The following is a 22,687-nucleotide window of genomic DNA, read 5'->3' as shown; positions in this document are numbered from 1 at the left end:
TTCCTAGTGGTAGAGGGCTAGTGATTGTAGACAGTCATACTCATCAAGCACTCGGCAACCGCGGCCCTTGCCCAATGGTAGAGGGCTAGTGATTGTAGATGATCAGAGACCTCAAGCACTTGGCTTATCACTCCCTTTCCTGCGCTATGTCACACTCTCCTTCCCCAACGGTGCTAAGACGCCTCCTGTATCACCGTGACTGATCACTCCCACTCCCGTGCTATATCACACTCTCTCTCTCTCTCTCTCTCTCTCTCTCTCTCTCTCTCTCTCTCTCTCTCTATATATATATATATGTGTGAATGTATGAAATGTATGTATTTTCCTTTAATAGGCAGTGCCTGTTCCTATTCCAATTGTGTTTTAAATACAATAAAATTGATTTGAAATGAAAAACTAATGTGAGTTAATGGTGATACTGAACGTTCCGCCAAGATGTTNTTTATCATACTCCCTTCCCCGCGGTGTTAAGACGCTCCCTGTAACGCCGGCCGTGAGTGATCATTCCCTCCCCCGCGGTGTCAAGACGCTCCCTGTAACGCCGGCCGTGTGTGATCACTCCCTCCCCCGCGGTGTTAAGACGCTCCCTGTAACGCCGTACAGAGCACTCCCTCCCCCGCGGTGTTAAGACGCTCCTTGTAACACCGTGAGTGATCACTCCCTCCCCCGCGGTGTTAAGACGCTCCCTGTAACGCCGTACAGATCACTCCCTCCCCCGCGGTGTTAAGACGCTCCTTGTAACGCCGTGACAGATCACTCCCTCCCCCGCGGTGACTCCTCAGTTACGGCTGCTGTACCGTTTGAGTATCAGTCTGTTTGTGGAATAGCTAGACGACACACGTGGACTATCTCGCGACGATACCCAGACCTGGTGAGTACCTATTTCATCTCTTTTCTCCTATTTAAAAAGTACCATTCAATCGACTGCATGAAAGTGTTATAGAAAACGGAACAATTTTTTCTATATTATCAATGACTTTGGAATATTGCTCTTTTCCATTTTCAATTAAACGCCAAAATCTGTAACTAGCTGATTGCGAGTTTGTTACCGATATTTTGATCGGGAAGCTGTGCGTTTTTATCAAAACTGAAAAAATGAAGCAGCTGTGAAATTTGAGAATTGCTTTACGTATTTTACACCGATCTGTAGACAGTTACCGCTTATGGGGTACTGGCTGAACACGACCTGATGCCAAGGTATCGCGACATTTAGCTATACATGGCGGAGGGGATTAACAGTCTCCGGAGTCAATTAGTGTGTACGTATAGTTACATGTCAATAAACAACCCAAAATCTTCCTGGAAAAGACCAATTAAACTTGTTTTTCTGTCACTTCTATTCCGCTTTCATCAATGTACCATCAGTTTACTGTTAAGATGTAAGTATTGATGGTTCTGTCGTTGTCACCTTCATTGTCACTATCGGTAGCTCTCTTAGATCCAACACCATTGGAAACCTAAGCTTATTCCGGTGATTCGTCATATTTCATTAACTGATCAAGTTTGGTTGGGCGCGCACGCTACGAACACTAAATATATACCTATATACGCAGGTGAGTAAGGCTTAAACACCTTAATCTGATATTGTCCATATATCAATCCTTTGTCACATGAATGTTCAAAGCACGTCATACAGATTCTCGGTGTATTTTCTATATCACAAAGCCGGATAGAATTTGTCATTCCGTCTCCAATGCCCACTTAGCCTATCATTTACTGCAAGCTAGACGTGAACGCCAAACTTGACTAAGCTAAACAGGAAATATGATTATTTAATGTTTCAGGGTCTTAAAATTCCCCCTAAAACCCTATCAGTCCAATAAAGAAAAAAAGTCTGTTAACGAGATCTGTTTAACAGAAAAACAACCCGAAAAAAATACAGAGTTATCTGCCCATGGCAAATACAGTCGCCACAAGTAAAGGCAGAAGTACACAAGCTATAATATTAATATGTCAGTGCAAACATGTATTTGTAGAAGCAAATTGTCATTGTAGGTTTTTTAATTTAAATATATAAATTATACATATTTTACAATAATTATGAAGCAAGTTATTTAATTCAACTTCTATTAAACACTCTTGTTGGACCAAAGGTTAGCGCCGGGGGTCTTATATGGGAGGAAACCGGAGAACCCGGAGAAAACTCACGTGTTAGAGCAGGTGACCCCATACCTTTTGACACGTCTGATAGGAAAATCGAACCCCGGCCGCCTTGGTGAAAGGCAAGTGCGTTATATCCACTCCAACGAGCCAAGTCATTGTTGGGTTTTTTGAGTTTGTATAGGGTTAACGTTGCCGTAACAAGTCATTGTCGGGTTTTTACAGTTTGTATAGGGTTAACGTTACCGTAACAAGTCATTGTCGGGTTTTTACAGTTTGTATAGTGTTAACGTTACCGTAACAAGTCATTGTCGGGTTTTTACAGTTTGTATAGTGTTAACGTTACCGTAACAAGTCATTGTCGGGTTTTTACAGTTTGTATAGCGTTAACGTTACCGTAACAACTCATTGTCGGGTTTTTACAGTTTGTGTAGGGTTAACGTTACCGTAACAAGTCATTGTCGGTTTTTTTTAGTTTGTATATGGTTAAAGTTACCGTAACAAGTCATTGTCGGTTTTTTTGAGTTTGTATAGGGTTAACGTTACCGTAACAAGTCATTGTCGGGTTTTTTGAGTTTGTATAGCGTTAACGTTACCGTAACAACTCATTGTCTGGTTTTTTGAGTTTGTATAGCGTTAACGTTACCATAACAACTCATTGACAAGGTAATATACAGACGGTGTCTACTAAAGGGCCACTTATAGGTGACATCTCACTGTAATATTTCATAACCTGAACATGACAGTATAACTCTCCACCCGGTCATATTATACTGACAAAGGGCTAACCAGTCCCTACCGACACCCATTTGACGCTGACCGTCGAACAGCCAGTAATAACTACATAACTACCAAATTTTAGGACTTTGGTTAGCTTTGTCACGGGACATCCCATAACCTTCCTCGTTTGGAATCCAAAAGAGTAGTTAGAAATGAGAGGAAATAATTAATTCTGAGATTTTCAAACTAGGGGAGATAAGCTAGTAGTAAAATGAAGCTGGGAATTCTTCATAAATACTTAGGGGCTAGTACATGTAGCCACTAGCCCCCCATTAGAGGTCACAAAAAGTGGATTCCCAATTCTGCAGTGGTTCCCGCATAAGTCGCCTTTTACAGCACGCGGTAGGTAACAGCAAGTATATTCTTTTCTGAATCTCCCGACCTGCATGGCTTCTGCATTGTAGGAAATGCCAATTCAATAAAATTAGGAATAATATGTATGATTATAGAGTCACTTCAAATATGTTTGAAATTGACAATAACAGAAAAACAAGAGGCCACTCGCAGAAAATCTTCAAACGATTTGTATATGGATGCAGAGACTTAAAGCCTGCGTCCATTACAATTCCTAATAAAAATAACAGACATGCCTAATTGTAGCTGTTTTCAATACATGCCATGCAGCTGGTTACCATAGATATTGAAAGAAACGGGCACCCTCATTGGTCAGTATGGTATCTTAATACATTGTTTTAATACGGAAAGTGAGATAGCTCATAATGGATGCGATTTGGTTATTCTTTATATAGAATATTTCAATTAATTGTGTGTTTGGGATCCAGTATCCTTACAACCGCTAATGTCATTTGAAGACGGATGTAGAGTAGGGAAATAAGAAAAGAAAAGAAATATATCCGATTAGTCTCTAACGGCATGCTGTGGGATACAGCAAGTAAATTGTGTCCCTGGACCCGCATGGGGATTGGTCTAGAAACGGATGTATGGAACCGTCCACTTCCTGTCCACGATCTACATGCTTCAGTCTGTAAAGTGTTATAAATGTCCTAGCAGTAACTATATAATCTCGTTCGATATGATATCCAGCCTTCCTAATACGGCCACTATGGATCCGGACCTGCGCTTATCCGGAGCCCTCTTTAGTCCGACCTCCACTATTTCCAGTCTCCCCAATGCTCGCCTAATGTTCCATAGGACAGATTTCACGTTTGTTTTACCAATTTTTCCAGTAATCTAGCTGGCTCGGTGTCGGCCATTTTTGCTGCCAACAAAGTTGGTCGGTTTATCGAATGTCCGTTTTACAGGTGTTTGTGATGTTTTTTTCACCACGTTTATGGAAATCAATTCCTGAACAATTGTGATATACTTACACAAATTTATTGGTTTATCATTGTTATTCCGATATATGAAGATTGTATTAATACAATGCACGTAAAACAGGCAGCCTCGCTGTGGAAAGAGCTTCTCCAATAACCGTATACTTATGTTGCCATGGTAAACTCAGAACATCAGGATCGGGACAATAAACTGTCTGTGGTCTTATCGGCTTTTGTACGATCACAAAATTGAAAAACCCATATGAGAGTAATTTCAGTTCCAGCTATACCACCATAAAGGCCGTTGATGTTGGCTTCCGGCAGAATCGGTGGTTATTGACATAAAACGAGCTTAGTGAAATCCCGCGAATACGATACATAGCGTGGAACAGTTAATGTTTAGTTTAAATCAATCTTATTACTTATCGCTTAATAATGTATTGGATAAAATTGTATACAGGTTTGAATTGACATGTGTGACGTGTATGTGTGACATGTGTGACGTGTATGTGTGACATGTGTGACGTGTATATGTGACGTGTATGTGTGACATGTGTGACGTGTATGTGTGACGTGTATGTGTGACAGACATGTGTGACGCGTATGTGTGACGTGTATGTGTGACATGTGTGACGTGTATGTGTGACATGTGTGACGGGTATGTGCAACATGTGTGGCGTGTATGTGTGACATGTGTGACGTGTATGTGTGACATGTGTGACGTGTATGTGTGACATGTGTAACGTGTATGTGTGACGTGTATGTGTGACAGACATGTGTGACGCGTATGTGTGACGTGTATGTGTGACATGTGTGACGTGTATGTGTAACATGTGTGACGTGTATATGTTACGTGTTAACGTCGTTTGTCTGGTGAAGGTGACAGAGTACATATCGTTCTAGTCATAGGAACGTCACATATAAAATACGTAACTGTTTGTGCTAGGCCTATATGAAGTGGTGGACAGTTTGTACCTACCAACATGAGGAAAAACGTTAAGACATAGGATTAGACAAATGTTTTCACAACTTAGAAACGTCCTCTTCTGGATATGTGCAATTTCGGATTATAGAAATATTCGTGTGAACAAAAATACAGAAATGATCAAATGTTATATAAGAAGAAAAAAAGAAAAAGAAGAGGTATCATATAATGTTAAACACATACAACAAGATAACTCGTCCATCACTATATCACGCTTTATATAATGACAACAATATATTGATGTCAACGGGCCGAGTCGTCCTATTTAATATCGCTAAAACATGAAGAGTGATGTACTGACGTTCGGTACTTGTAAAAAGTAATTCCGATATTTTATAAGATTTTTTTTTGTACTTTAGCTAACGTTTCAACGTTTCATATTTATTTAATACAAAAATTACGGAACATCCTTTTCTTAGCTACCGATACTTCCGGGTACCCAAACGTCTAGCATCCGCGTGAAGTTCAGCTTAAAAATGAAGAGATACAAAGATTTAAAGAGCTTCACGTAATTCAAAACTTTCCCTCAGCCAAATTTCAAAAATACGTTCAAGGTTTGGAGAGATAGATTTGTGGGTTTCAGAGATTGTTTGAAGCTTTTGACACGTTTGCAGATTAAATAGTATTTGATAGACGACGATGCCATGGCCTTGAAGCACTTGGAGTAAAAGACTTTGGTGAAGAGTGGTGTTGACATACAAATGTAGAACCATCCCAAAGTCGTTTCCGATTCTTAAATCGGAAATCAGTCAACTTGAAACTCTATCGGGTAGTTAAAACTCAAGATGAGACGGATTACATGAACTACAAAAATAAAAAAGAGCAAAATTTTCTGTGTTTGCGTACATACTGTAGGGTGCCAATTCTAATCTATATAAATGCCCTTTTCGTAAAAAAATTGGTAGAACCGTAATATATATATATCAACCATATTTGGTTGGAAGCATTCTCAGTTGGTGAGGATTCCTTTTTTTCAGTTTCAGAGCTGACCCTGCGTCTAAGGGGCGTGGCCAAAAAAACATATGATCGAGATCCCCACCCTATAACCGTGTTTTACTTGATGAGCACCAGGAAACAAACACAGACATGATATAAGACTTTAATTGGCATTGTCTTCAAGTTTTTCTTGATTTAACCAACATCCTATATTGCAATTGTCCTAAATTTTGTTTGCATATTCTAACAACGTCAAATATAGACTAGAAAAAGCATTTTAAAAGTTTTCTTGAAAAAAAATGATTATCAAGTTTTTCTTACAGTAGAAATACATTTTTAACGCTTTTGAAAAAGAATTTGCATATTGTTTAAATATTTAATATATATATTTCTCAGTAACACTTTAATTTGTGGCTGCGAGCAAAATGAGAAAATAACGAGATTTATTTTTTAAGTGTATTCGAATGAGTAATCAAGGTCACTAAGATGCGTTAGGGATTGGGAGGAATCAAGCGGCTAGGTCACTAAGACGTGCTCAAGAACTTGTAGTCCTTACTCGTGTATTTGTGAGCATAAGGCTATACCTGGAGGTCAGACATCATAACGCCGGCTGCAGGTGTCATACACAGCGTGCCGCAATTTAAATCAGTTGATATTCGAAAATTGCTTTTACGCGGGTTTTTTTTATGCCTATCAACATATGTTCAAACATATTTACTTATTGGTGACTTTCAAAAAACATCTTCCTTATAAAATGCTAAAACCGTAGAAAATGGCGCTTGTCGTTTTCGTTATAAATATATGGCCGGTCGGTAAAAGTAAACAATATAACGAGTCGTTCAGACATGATGGATTTTTTAAACGAGATACAGTCTCAATCGGTCCTAGATCACTGCGCCAGCACGTGATGGTAGAATGTTCACAAGACAGCTATAGGCTAGTACGATGGTGTCTCGGAGTTCACGCGCGTGAGAGTCTACGCGTCAGTTCGTGTCTGTCGGACTCCCACGATTAGTTGTTTTATAAATCGTTTGTATATTTTCTTCCTATTTTTATGTTGTTTTGGAGAACTGTTTAATCTCGCTTTGTGATTTCTCACACGTTATTGGACTCCTACGTCACATATTTCATGGCGATTACACGTGTTGATAAGTTAAAAAGCAGTTTATATAAAATGCGAACTAGGTTATAGAGAAAGGGTGGAAGGTGGTTTTCGTTTTATTAACACCATGCCTCTTTGGAACATTTAAGCTGAGGCGTTAATTAAGTAAACTAGTTGGTATACTTGGCCGAAATTACACAGATCTAGCTAATAGACAGACATTGCTTCTTCACATTTCGTTCCGTTTTATTTCTAAATGTTCTAATTTAGAAAGAAAAAAGGTCGATGTTTCGTTCAGGTTTCGTTTCGATTTACTTTATATTTGTCATTTAACTGAGATTAATGAATCATTTAATTTCATGAAAGCTATTTAGTCGGTAGAAATGGAAAGAAGATGAGGCACGAACCATTGGTGTCATTAGCTACAAGGCGTGTATGTACATACAACGCGCAACAACAAAACCAAATAAAAAAAAAACAGCGGGAACAACTTAAACTTAACTCCTCTGTACAAAATTATATATGTACATAAAAAACAACATATTTACAACAGTACACAATATCAAATTTAATTTAACTCGATTTAATCAGTCATTACGACGACAATTGAATTTAACAACTTTTATATGAGTTGATGGGAACTTAAGGATGTGATAATACTACATGTGTAACTCCCCAGATACACAACCGTTTTCAGATTTATCACTAACATCCAAACGTTGTTTAACAATGAGTTCATTGTCATTTTAAAGAGATTTTTACGCGGACAGTTTACGGGTGCAATATCTGAGGGAAGAATTATATAACCATTCAAAAAAGCTCATTTGTATCTCGATTATCGCCAATTAAACCACATAAAACAAAGCGACAGCGGATACCTCTAACTATAGAGCATATTACGCCTTCGATCACAGTGCGATGAACGAGTGGAATATAAACACTTCATTCAGCAGTACAGCAATATTGGTTTTTTATCAACGCTCTTCTAACAAACAGTTTGAATTAATTAAAGCCACCTATTCCGTCTTTGCATATTACAGAGTTATCTTCTCTTGTGAGCTGGTATTGATTGTAACGTCATTGGTTTGTGTGAGAAAATTACGTCGTTTTCTCAAAAATTGATGACGTTACTCTCATAAACAAATGATGTAACAGTCAATACCTGCTCACAAGAGAAGATAACTCTACAATACGTAAAGACGGAGTTGTGTGTAGGGGCTTTTTCAGAATTAATAGGACATGACCATTTTAATCCGTCTTTTCGTATTGCAGAGTTATTTTCTCTTGTGAGCAGGTATTGATTGTTACGTCATTTGTATATCCTCGGGTTTAGTTACAGTAATGTGGGGCGGAGGATATTTATTCCGTTTATATGACATGCTCAATCAAAGCCAGAAGTAAATAGATAAATAAATGAAAATCTCTCATGAGAATATGGAGATACCACTATACGTACAGTCGTTTCCAGAAGCACACAAATAGTTTTGCTTTGCCTTATCAAATGTTACACACGCTAAGCGAAACAGCAACAATTATTTGTAGCTATTATGTTTATCGACTGATACGACAGTCTGTTAATTCAAATTAAATTCAAAAATACATTAAGTGGTTATATGAACCGGTGAACTCGATCTGCCGGTAGATAAACACGCCGGCATGTCACAGATGGCAGTCTCTAACATGAGCTCACCTGCTGTCAATTATATTTCATTACTTAAGGCAACATTTGTTTGTATCTACCGGCTTACAAATTTGATATTATGATACTATTCATATCATCGATTAATAGTGTTAAACGTGGGGCATTGGATGACTATGGTCACATGCACGTGTGCCTGTAACAAGTTAAACAAACGTTATTACTACACGTAACACACATACATGTAACTTAAGGATCCCCGTACCACTGTCACAAACTGTAACTATGTATTTGTAGGTCCACAAACTGTAACTATGTATTTGTAGGTCCCCAAACTGTAACTATGTATTTGTAGGTCCACAAACTGTAACTATGTATTTGTAGGTCCACAAACTGTAACTATGTATTTGTAGGTCCACAAACTGTAACTATGTATTTGTAGGTCCACAAACTGTAACTATGTATTTGTAGGTCCACAAACTGTAACTATGTATTTGTAGGTCCACAAACTGTAACTATGTATTTGTAGGTCCACAAACTGTAACTATGTATTTGTAGGTCCACAAACTGTAACTATGTATTTGTAGGTCCACAAACTGTAACTATGTATTTGTAGGTCCACAAACTGTAACTATGTATTTGTAGGTCCACAAACTGTAACTATGTATTTGTAGGTCCACAAACTGTAACTATGTATTTGTAGGTCCACAAACTGTAACTATGTATTTGTAGGTCCACAAACTGTAACTATGTATTTGTAGGTCCACAAACTGTAACTATGTATTTGTAGGTCCACAAACTGTAACTATGTATTTGTAGGTCCACAAACTAGTGATGGCTGCTTATAACAATAATCTTACTCTCACTAGTAAACTTTCAAATTATTAAAAGTAAAAATAAACTTGGTCTTCACATACATTTTTAAAAGTATCTTACTCGAGTTAGATAAATAGGATAAACAATCATACCTCGTTGAGGACCATCGTTACATATAAAATATATGTTTAAAAAAATCACGATATCTTCATTAGTAATGCTATTTTTATTGTGAGTTCACGAAGGAATCACCTGATTCTGAGACGGGCCAATGAAAAACCAACATATTATTTTTGGCGGATCTTCGAATAAATGTAAATAATTGAGAGTTAATGGTTTTCCAGTTGATATCCTCGATATTTCATCCAAATGTCAATTTTTTGTTCGTATGTTCAAACTCGTGTTTCGAAACGAGTCTGTCACATTCCTGAATTATGATGTTGAACTTGTAACCTAAGAAATATCTTCTATGTAACGTTATAGATGAGAAGTGATGTAACTTATCAGATGGTCGTATCATGATGGTGGCGCCCTCTGGTGCATCGTTAGTGCCACACGCTACATACACGTTAGCTGTCTGTGACAGCAGAACGTGATTGGGATGGTTTCATGGCTAAGGCTCTTCTCGGCATTTGATTGTGTATACGACGATGTAGATCTATAACGGAGGTGACTCGTCTGAATGATTCCCGGAGATGCTTACTTTACCCTTGATTTGGATGCATAGTTCAACACAATTACGTCTCGTCTCCCATTATATAAAAAACGGTGATACAGAAACTGTCGTTATGACGACCCAAAATCGAGGTTGAACTCGGCTGTAGAGTACTAAAGCACAACTTACTCGGGTTTAACCGGAAATAAATCCAGAGTAAAATGACGCAGAGAGGAAGTATCTATTCTCAATGACTTCACGACCTAAACGTAGATAAATTGTAAATAAGCAAGAACGTTAACTCGAAAGACAGGGAGCACCACCCTCGTCCCCTCGTCCTGTCCTCGTTCCCTCGCCCTATCCTCGTTCTCTCGTCCCCTCATCCTATTATCGTCCCCTCGCCCTATCCTCGTTCCCTTGTCCTATCCTCGTCCCCTCGCCCTATCCTCGTCCCCTCGCCCTATCCTCGTTCCCTTGTCCTATATTCGTCCCCTCGCCCTATCCTCGTCCCCTCATCCTATTATCGTCCCCTCGCCCTATCCTCGTCCCCTCGCCCTATCCTCGTTCCCTTGTCCTATCCTCGTCCCCTCGCCCTATCCTCGTTCCCTCGTCCTATATTCGTCCCCTCGCCCTATCCTCGTCCCCTCATCCTATCCTCGTCCCCTCGCCCTATCCTCGTCCCCTCGCCCTATCCTCGTCCCCTTGTCCTATCCTCGTTCCCTTGTCCTATATTCGTTCCTCGTCGGAGTGTCCATCTCTCGTCATATTTTCGCTTCCTCGCCGAAAAGACAATTCGCACTTTAAAACACAAAATAAAGCTGATATTTTAGCATCTTAATTTCACTTTAATTTAAGGTCAAATTTTGTCCATTCCTTGATATGACAGTTTTACCTAATACACTGGTCAATGAAAAAAAATATTCTGGTAGTACGACATTGTTCGTTGCTAACGACCAAAAGACGCGTTGCAACGGTGGGTGATGTACGATGGCCGCGCCACCTAGTGATGCTACGAGCCAGGTGCTCCCCAGCTTTGTCCTGAAATATGCATGGGGATCTCGTTAGCTAGATGATTGATTCTCTGTAGTACATAATTACAGCGCAATTATATGTGGCTTTTAAGCCGGAGGCTATAAACCTTCAAACGCAAACGGCCTGCGATCTAACACTGAGAATCACTTAAGAGCGAAAAAATCAATTCTACGACTNAGTGTTTAAGTTTAGCTACCATGATAGGACGAGTTATTACCAGGCAACAAATGACAGACAGAACGAGGCTTGTCGAATCTACGCCATTTTTATCACAATGTTCTGTGTGTATTTTCTCTAACAAGTGCATGTTTGTACATTGAAGTATCCCCTATGGCAACGCCTGTCTGTTGTTATCGCTGCCTCTCCGTAAACGTTTCTGATGTCTTTACATGTCGACTGACATATCCGTATCGTTGTTGCCATATTAATTGGTTCTATTGTTGTAACGCAGCCGTATTTTTTCCAATCGTTTGATTCCGTTAGTTTTCGTATCGTTTCATTGCTGCCGGTTTTTCCAATCGTTTTATTCCGGTAGTTTTCGTATCGTTTCGTTGCTGCCGTATGTTTTCCAATCGTTTGGTTCGGTTAGTTTTCGTGTCGCTTCGTTGATGCCGTAAGCTTTCCAATCGTTTGATTCCGTTTGCTTCCGTATCGTTTCGTTACTGCCGTATTTTTTCCAATCGTTTGATTCCGCTAGTTTTCGCATCGTTTCATTGCTGCCGCTTTTTCCAATATTTTGATTCCGTTAGTTTTCGTATCGTTTCGTTACTGCCGTATGTTTTCCAATCGTTTGATTCCGTTAGTTTTCGCATCGTTTCGTTACTGCCGTATGTTTTCCAATCGTTTGATTCTGTTAGCTTTCGTATCGTTTCGTTACTACCGTATGTTTTCCAATCGTTTGATTCCGTTAGCTTTCGTATCGTTTCGTTGCTGCTGGTTTTTCTGAATGTTGCGACGCTACTGATTGTTTTCCAAATGTTGGATTCCGTTAGTTTCCGTTCCGTGACGCCGTTGCCGTAATTCCAGTTTTATTGCTATAACGCTTCAGGCTGTTTCCAATACTGGATGCTTTTCATGTCTGTGACGCTGCCGTTTTTTGTTTTCTATTAAAATTCACCAGTCAGATCGTTCCAAATTTTGACCTCCATACGTTTGTGGCGTTGCTGTGTTTTTTGTTATTTTTTTTCATTTTCGTTTTTGTTTCTTATACCTGTCTTTGTAACCCACTAGCTGGCTTCTGTACTTTTGTTGTCGCCATGTTTGCTTGTTTTCAACTTTTTATAAGTCTGTCCTTCTTAGTTAGTGTCATCCCGTGCCTCATGTTGGACAACTTGCTGCTTCGGCGTCCCCCACGTGTCTTTTATTGATTTTTGACTACATTCTGAAGTGGTGTTATCATTCGGTGTCACTATTTTGTTAACGTTTGATCGGCCACGCCTTATCGGCACTTCGTCTAAAGCGTTTGAATGAAATAATGGGCTAATCATTGTTTGTGTGATTATTTTTCCATATAAAGACTATCATTATGTAGTTACGGGGCTGACGCATGCGTTTGATAGTCATTACAGATCATTTGTGGTAATTGACGGTGATTGGCTAGTTTGGAACTGTCTTTGCCTAGCCGGAGGGTTTCGGATTTACAGGTCCCTGACCCTCCCTGTCGGATATAAATATCGGCACGTGTTATCCCGTTCACGTGGTACATGTATTATATGGTAAGTGATAACAACATTTGATGTGTCCTGCAAAGCGTCGACAGACAGCCAAACTTATCTCTTACTCGTAAATCGATTTTAAAAATAACACGTCATCCCCTTAATTACGGTGTAAATCACGGAATATCATGAGGTTTTAAAACTTCATTATAACAAATAACGAAGTCAATATGGAAAATCATGTCGCGATTAATTCTATCGGTAGCAGATTTGTGTAATTCACCAAAAAAGTTAGTCCTCTCGAGCCAAACAGACGCGGATCAATTTCCGTCTCGGGTTACATGGAGAGATTCCTAATACCCAAAGTGATCATATAGCGTGTCGAAACTTCATCCGGGGTCTTTGCCTTCGAGTAACGATGCATAGAGGTTAAAAGTTAATAGGTCAGGTACCACGTGTCATGGCGTAGCTTCCGTCGTGTTCTGTTCTTCCGGTATCTGTATTCAAGACAACCAAATGTTCAATGTTAACAGTTGGTACCATTGTCTTTATAATTCAGATATTATTAACGATATTATTTTATATACTTCAGTTGATTATTATTTTACGCTGTTTCTCTTTGATAAGTTAGGCTCCAATAACACCGCCACCCCTGTAGCTATTCCGTCTTTGCGCATTGCAGAGTTATCTGCTCCTGTGAACAGGTATTGACTGTTACGTCATTTGTTTGTGAGAGTAACGTCATCATTTTTTGAGAAAACGACGTAATTTTCTCACACAAACCAATGACGTTACAATCAATACCTGCTCACAAGAGAAGATAACTCTGCAATACGCAAAGACGGAATAGGGATTGAACGGCGGTTTTTTTCAAACCCCTAAGCGGCGCGAAGCCGGGGTTTGATCTGTTAACACTTTGTCCACTTCCGGTGCTTCCTTATGCGTGAAAGCCTTATGGTAAATCGAGGGCGCATACTGTCTACAAAAAGATGATGGTAAACCCTACGGTATCGGTATTTATAAGAGTTTACTAGTAAAATATCATGAATCATTTGATAAAAACATACTGTAATGCAGTGAAGATAAACGAAACATTATATCTTCACAAGACAAATCGTCACCTTAGTATTGTTCAATCTGGACGGTACATTACATTATCTGCGTAGATTTTCAGTTTCAAGTTTAGATGAAGTGACGGCAGAATAAGTGGTTGTGTTGTCTTCCTTTGCAATATACATAATTGTTTTACATAAATACATAATTGATATTATTTTTCTCTGAAGATCTTACCGGATAATACTAGCAAACGTCAAAATTGCAGTGAAAACCCTTTCAAAATGGCGCTCTGTATTGTTGTCAAGCGTGACGTCCTTACAATTTGGCGTCAAAATCTACACTACACATTCCCGCGCTATTCTGATGTAGCAATATTTGCGCCGTGGGACGTGGGGGGGGGGGGGGGNTTTAACCTAGAAGACTGTTGATATTTTATCCAAAATAGTCAAATAGGTACATTGTCAAAATAATTATTTGCAAAAATCGCTGCGATTTCGGCAAAATGTATAAAAGATATTTTATGTAATTCTCTCTCTCTCTCTCAGAGGATGACGTTATCACCAATTAGTTGACATTTAAGCCTAAACATGCGGTTAAAACTGTACATTTGCGTGTTGTGGGACAATTATTGAGTGACAATAGTGCAAAATGTCAGGCTATTGAGCGTGAACGGAATATCCTGAACGACAAAATCAATGCCATTAACAATTTATATAGTTATAATTAGATATATATTCAAGTATGCAGGAACCGTTCCCTCGTGGTAACAAAGGTGTTTGAAATTCTGACTGTAAATTGAGATGAAAATCATATAAAAAATAAGGGTATTACGATAAAAAATAGTAATACCCTTATTGTTATCTCAATGTATTAATTACCTATGTAGATATTGCTGTAATATGTAATAAACGCCCCGTGCAATATAATCAACAATCTCAGCCAATATCGGAATTGTTACATAAAGTCGGCCAATATTGAAAAAAGTCGGCCTTTATGGAAAATATTGGGCGACTTTGGACAAACTCGGCCAATACGAGAAAACGCGCGTAATCGAACGCGCCCGGTAAACCGTTCGGAACTCATCGGAAGATAACTTCTTATCCTACGGCAAAACCCGATATGTTATTTATTATTAGCGCGGTCGACGCCGAGTGTTTACCCTTTTCATTATTTTCTGGCGCCACCATCTCTGGAGGATCTATAGTTATAAACATTGCCCCTCCCGAGAATAAAAGGAAGATCTCCCATAATCAGTTTGTGCACCAATCTGATGAAAATGTGACAAATGTTCAATTTAAATTTGTTATTGTTTAACAAACATTAAACAAAAGTTATTTTCTGATTAAACATGTAAGAATTACCTGTGTCATTGTTTTTATATCTACATAGTTAATTAATAAAAGGGTAAATACTTAGCTAATTCCATATTGGCCCAGTTATTAGGCCTCGGTCAGTCATTTTGGCCCTTGGCCTGCGGCCTCGGGCCAATATGACAGACCTTGGCCTTATAACTTGACCAATATGGAATTAGCTCATTATTAACCCTATATTACAGCCGGTCAGAACTGCAAACATCTGTGGTGGTTGATGAACTATCAGTAAGTCATTTTCATAAAATGGGTTGGTGTCCAGTAGCTTTGCTGCATTTTCTTGTTTCAATTTTCATGCCGGTTCGAACACTAATCGGTTTCATCCATATTGCCTGAAGCCCGCTAGGGTTTCATGTTCCATATGGATGTAACCGATTTGCGTTTATAACGGCATGGACATTTTAAAAAACACCGTTCAGTCCATACCTGAACTTTTTTTACTATGGAACGATGGTTTAGTTTTATTTATTTGTTCTTAAATATTTACTGCGTTTTGTATATGCGACGGAACAGCCCTATTTAAATATAATTGGCGCCAATAATTAGCCGAAGTCATTTGACCGTTTGACGCAGGGGCATTCTCCATGTTATCTGAAGCAAAGCGACAACACTCTTATTGAACGAGGTTAATATATGACGTCATTACTAAACCACGTGTTACGTCACGAGAGTTTTTGCTTTCATACTCAAATGAAATGCATTTCTACTGGTAATGTTTATAAAGTGGGTTGCAGCGCAAATGTAAATATATGGTTTTGAAAGGTCGTCCTTGTGTGTAAGGCAGTGGGATGTGTCTCCATACCGGGACATTCCAAAGTCCTTTACAATGGTAGATGGTATTCCTTGCTAAACCTTCAGCTTTGAGGACAATGGCAACCACTGGTTCACCCGTTGTTAGCTATATAATGTGACCGGATGGAATACTATACTGGCTGTTTTGGTATTTTAGTGATGCATCAGAAGCGCCCTAAAGTCGGCATCAGATCCGCGCTTTTACAGGGAGGCAAATACGCCATCATATCACCTCTAGCACACACGCATACTCTACACCCATAGAGACACGTCCTTAAATGACATTAGCTGTTAATAAGACGCTTAACGTTCAGATTAAGTAGGTGAGCGATGCAAATGCTTTGGACCTCTTCTTAGAACTAACTAGGCATACGACACATTTAGCCCGGTCTCTAACCGGTGTTTAGTTCAAAACAAAATGTCAAGTATTTCACCAGCATTCTCAAACGATGCGGACATAAATATAAAAAACGCGGTCTAAAAATACCATTATCATTAGATCAAAAGACGAGTAAACTTTACTTGTATTGTGCGTTTTAAATACATTCCGAAATGTCCCAGGTGACTTTCGAAGGGACAGCTGACTTCAGAAGGGACAGCAAATTAACTTACAATATATAGGAAGATGTAGCTAGAACAGTTAGCGGGTCCCAGTGGACTCGTCCTCGAAGCAACGTTATTGTGACTGTCACAGGAAGGGGCATGCTCGACCCTAAGTCACGCTGAGCCGGCTGAAGGATAAGGTCGGGAAAAGGCGTCGTTAAAAAGCAATATCTTTCACAGCAAGCAAGATCTGGCAGAAAGCAGGCCAGTAAAGCTTATGACAAACAAGTTACATAAAAAGACACGCCTCAATCTTGATATTGATTTTAGAGAAAAGGGTATCGTCCACGTACACGTGTTATAATTTGTTTTCTATAGTGCACGTGCATTACTTATTTCAATATTGAGCTTTTTCTCGTCCTTAAATGACCATAGCTGTTGATAGGACGTTAAACAATACTAAACCAAACCTGTTCACATAGTGCACGTGTATTTCTTTTTCCATTATTGAGCGTTTTCTGTTCCGATAGACCACACGCATTACTTTTTCGAATATTAGTGGGGTTTTCTTCTGTTCCACTAGTGTATTTTCTGTCCGAATGGATATTACAATGTATATGTAAGTACGCTTAGCAACGTGTTCATTTTAGCGTATTTCTAAAAACGCTTTTTTGCGCTCATTATAAATGCACAGTTCATATTGAAGAGAAACAGTTTTTTCAAAGTGTATTTACCCCCAAAAATATAGCAATGCGCTAGTACATATGATATCACTAGTCGGTCGAAAGTTCCACTGAGTGCTAGAATATTAGTTCACCAATATAAAAACAATAACAATATCCGAAATGTCTGTCAACGTAAGTGTCAACATTTTTCCTCGGCTTCTTCAAACGCTTTGCACCAATAAATGACGATGATGACAAAAGGGATTTTTTTTGTCACTGTATTGTTTGCGCTCTTCACGCTGAGCTTCGAAAAAAAGAAACTACAAATCTTTGTAGGATTGAACAGTGAATATTTCCACTAGTCTGAGCAATTTAACCTTTCAGATGAAGTTGCATGGGGACCCTCGCGCGACAGTTGTCTGGTACTGGCAACTGGTACGAGGCATTCGTAACGGCTCCCGTGGGGCTCACGCGATCTCAGTCAGCCTCGGTGTCACAGTAGTCGGAACGAGGCAACCAGACACAACTAAGCGATAATCGAATTCTTGAACGCGTACAGCGACAAGGAAAGTGTGTATTTCTAGCTATATATATCTCAGGGGATTTCAGGGTTAGCGCTCGAGTCAATACTGGGTTTCCACAACGACACTGCTCATTCGGTCAAAGGCAAAATAAATATCAACTTTCTTTTCAATTGATAAATTGACTCATGTTTTGTCGTAATAAGTGATACATATATACTTTCATTTCGTAACTTAACTTTATTAAAAATCATGTTAACTTCAACTTCAATAGCACGAATAACAGTTATCTCAAAAGTATTTAATGTTGATGTCCAATAGTTATTTATGAAATGTATGTGAAATGTCTGTCAAATGTAATTGATCTTATCTGTCATATCTGGGATATTTTCTTCAATTACTTGAAACTTATCTGTGATATGACAAACTTGAACATGTTACAAACCCGTGCTATGCCAATAAGAACCTAATATAAACATCTGATATATCAAACTTGAACAGTCCTGTGCGTGTCGTGAACTGCCACATGATATTAAACTGTGATATGTCGAGCTAAAACAAGATTCGAACATGTCATAGGTCAAACTAAAACATGATGTAAACATGGGATATGTCGAACTGTAAGAGGTTATAAACTTGTTATATGTCAAAATTGAAAATGTTATAGATCGGTGAAATGTCAACTTGAACAGGATATAAACCTGTGATACATCGAAATAAAACATGATAAAAAAAAATGGAACACAATATAAATCTGCGATATGTCAAACTTGAACTTGATTAAAATCTATGATATGTCAAACTGGAACATGATTGCAACCCGTGATATGTCGAACAGGGACATGGTGTAAACCTATGATATTTCGAACTGGGGCATGATGTAAATCTATGATATGTCAAACTGGAACATGGTTGCAACCCATGATATGTCGAACAGGAACATTGTGTAAACTGGGGCATGATGTTAACGTTTTTATGTTGTGCTGGTATAGGATGTAAACCTGTGATATGTCGAACTGGGACATGATGTAAACTATGTCGACTTAAACAAGATACGGACCTGTGATATGTCGAACTGGAAAATGTTATGAATCAGTGATATGTCGAACTCGGATATGATGTCAAACTTCGCTATGTCGAACTGGAACAGGACTTAAGCCGATGTTATATAACAGGAAGAGGAGCGATGTAAAAAACGACAAAAATCGACTTAATTGATGTCGCAGACCCTCAAACGAACGGTGATAATGGTTTGATGTATTGCTCAGGAAATCTTGATAAGGTGATAATTCATAGACATCACACAAGCGTGTTTACGACAGGAGATGTTATGACAAACATGTTTCCTATCTCCATCCTTTGTGAGGTTACGGGATACGTCAGTGGTTAGTTAGCGGGTTAGGCTGGTGTCGATAATCCCGATAATCTCGTCTTTGTAATCAGAAGTGTTCGTTATGTGTCCCGCATCATGTCGTATGCCACCCGAGTTGTCTGCACGTGAGCCACGTAAGAGTACATACAGTTGATGACGTCATTATTTGGCTCCCTTGGAAACCAGGTTGTAAATGTAGACATGGTATGTTCAATGGGATTCCCACTGAATACCATATATATTTCACGAGTTAGGCAAAGTACAGTTAATTTCCATTAATGTGAAGCACAAGTATAAACATCATATATTTATATTCTGCCACACGAGTGAATTACCCAACGGGAAAGCCACTGAATATTTTATTCTTTAAATTTCTCAAATACAACGACAAAATGTTTACTAACTCTTTTGAAGTAGTATTATAGTTGGTAGCGTAAATTGATTTACATATATATTTAACGTTATATTTTTAATCAGTCGTTCTTGACAACAAGTCTGCGTTTTCTACTGGCACCGAATGTGCAGAAATATACCCATATTTGCTATATGGTAACATTTGTTATCATTTCAACACATTTTATTAACAATGATGTTATTGTCAAAGGTTTTGGCCAACAGGCACAAACTATGTAATCCCTCTCCATTTTGTTTATACACAGGTGGCGACAGATGTATTTGAAATTATATTATAATTATGAAGTAAGATTTCTAATCAAAGATGTTTAAATTCTTTAAGTAACTTAATATCATAGTGTATGAAACAACCATGTTTCCTACCCTCGCTCCGTCAGCATCCGAAACTGAAAAGTTGCAGCTTTGACTGCGGTGAATAGTAAGTGTTGATCTGATTGGTCAATATCACAAGCGATCTTTTCACATATGACAATATAGCATTATATTTTTAGAAATTAAGAATTTCCTATATTTACGTGTGAAAAATTCAATTAAACATGTTATTAGTTTTTAGATAATAAACATGAATGTACAGACTAGCACTCGGGCATTTTTGAGAGACGTCATCCCTTTCAAAACGCTGAAAAATCTCTTCATACAATTTGAACTAAAATTATCCTTTACGGTGCTGTCCAAATATTTTTTTTAGTCGTCACCGAGCATACTAGAGTTTCTATTTCGAACTTTACGTTCATCAAAAAGGGTAATCGCGACTACTGGTTTACCCGATGTCAGTATAATGTGTCCGGGCAGAATACTGTGCCTTCATTTGTTATAACAGTGAGGCAGCACTCCAAAGTCGGCATCAGATCCACGCTAGCACAAGAGGGAAATACACCAAAATACCTCGTCTCCAGCAGACATGTACACATACATTTCACACATGGAGACACGTCCCTAGATTTATTGATAGGACGTTAATAAAAAAAAACACCGAACCTGCTCTGTCGAATTATGACACGACACATGTAACAGTCTATAGTATCATGACGAACTGAATCTGTTCCTCCAAACATAATGATATCTCGTCTGAAAATTGTGTTTTTAAAAGATCTGAAAATTTGTAAAAATATGGATTCTTGCAGACTACGATATAATGGATTGTTTTCAGTCTGAATCTGAACTTGACATTTGTATTATAAAATGTAACTGTCGGGATTGCGTGCTACAGCTCCGGTAAGATATAAGTCAGTTATAAAATGTATCTTGGCCTATTTCTCGCGGGATCGCGTGGTAGGTATCCATATGTACTGATAAGAAAAATCAGAAAATCTGCAAATCGTTAACTCCGACGTCAATTCATTGAACGTTAGACTTGTATACTTACAACAGATATACAGCAGAGCAGAGAAGTATGTAGAATAATCTATCCCGTCTTTGCGTATTGCAGAGTTATCTTCTCTTGGGAGCAGGTATTGATTGTTACGTCACTTGTTTGTGAGAATAACGTCATCAATTTTTGAGAAAACGACGTAATTTTCTCACACAAACCAATGACGTAACAATCAATTCCTGCTCCAAAGAGAGGATAACTCTGCAATACACAAAGACGGAATCTGCGGAGACAGGGTGAAATTATTCACGAGAATCGACTTGTACTCGGAAGGTTTCGCGAGTTGAATTGCTTGACCTGTCANAAAGAGAGGATAACTCTGCAATACACAAAGACGGAATCTGCGGAGACAGGGTGAAATTATTCACGAGAATCGACTTGTACTCGGAAGGTTTCGCGAGTTGAATTGCTTGACCTGTCACTCTTTAAACTGATCGAGATGTGAAATTTTCCGTGTTGATAATTATTCTGAAAACTTTATGCTATATATCTATAATCTATGAATAAATATTCGCGAGTGGATATTTTCGCACATATTTACTCAATGCAAAAACCGCTAAAATTTCCTCACCACGAAGATGTTAATTTTTACAGTGTTCAGATTTATCTATTATGGTAATCCTGACAAGAGAAACAAAATAACCGAATATGTTCGATGCTAGAAAAGTTGATGGATTGTATAACAGTCAGGTAACTGGGGCAATATTCGTGTAGAAAAGGGACGGAATATGTCCCCTTAAATACTGACCGCGAAGGGGAGACAACACTGGGACAAATGGTGGCTGGACTCTCAACGTTCAGCTGTGTAAATACGGCGCAATACCAAACAGACTTAGAAAACAACTTCAGTTTCATTTGACATTTCTATGACTCCGCAATAAAAGGGTCGTAAGAGACGACTTAAAGGGGAACTGTACAAAATGTGTGGTGTTGTTTTGAGACCCTTCATGATATTTTAGAATCCATTCGTATTGATCGGCTTTTACAATTCGCCATTGCATCACTCCAGGCATCTAACTTTTTTTTGTCTCATACTTTCAATTTTTTACGCCTGTGTCTCCCTAGCCACATCTGGTTCGACAATCAGAAATCTGAATGAAATAAAACTGGTAGTAAGACACGAATGGATACAGACTTATATAGCCAGCAAAATGGCTGCCCTGGATACAAATAGCTCGGCTCAGTCTGAGCCGTACACGTACAGTACATAGAACCACCGCTAGGGGAGACATTCTATTTCGTTTCACTTAAATTGCTAAAACATTCGATTTTCAGTTTCCGCGTGATACCAATTTGAATTTAAATATATTGAAGTTTGTCATATATATGCAAATTGTTAGTGGAATGATGGATACCCCTGCTGGGGTTTTGTATGGTCGAAATTTAAGTGTACCACGTACTATCCTATAACGACAGATGACGCTCAGCAGAACGTAGTAATAGTTTTGATTCACAACAATCAAAATGTGTTTCGTTCTTTCCTTTCTGTCACAATCTGACAGTTAACCAACTATAAATTATAAATGAAACATTAAAGATGTGTTTGCAGGAATGTCAATGGTTGATTTGGTTTATAAATAAAGGTCACTGCACGATAATGAAAAATGA

General features: G+C 38.6%; 1 protein-coding gene across 2 annotated transcripts in view; it reads left to right on the top strand.

Annotated features, from left to right (window-relative positions):
• The first annotated feature begins 809 nt into the window (after positions 1-809).
• LOC110446190 (sarcoplasmic calcium-binding proteins I, III, and IV-like) overlaps positions 810-22,687 on the top strand; it is a 109,002-nt gene continuing 87,124 nt past the window's right edge. For both annotated transcript variants that reach the window (XR_002462439.1, XM_021491215.1), the window contains exon 1: positions 810-871. The gene's annotated coding sequence lies outside the window, so the exon portion shown is untranslated. The remainder of the gene's footprint in view (positions 872-22,687) is intronic.

The sequence above is a fragment of the Mizuhopecten yessoensis genome, unplaced genomic scaffold (assembly GCF_002113885.1).
Source record: "Mizuhopecten yessoensis strain PY_sf001 unplaced genomic scaffold, ASM211388v2 scaffold2623, whole genome shotgun sequence".
Taxonomy (NCBI): Eukaryota; Metazoa; Mollusca; class Bivalvia; order Pectinida; family Pectinidae; genus Mizuhopecten; species Mizuhopecten yessoensis.
The sequence above is the reverse complement of the archived record's forward strand: the minus strand, read 5'-3'. Positions and strand labels throughout refer to the sequence as shown.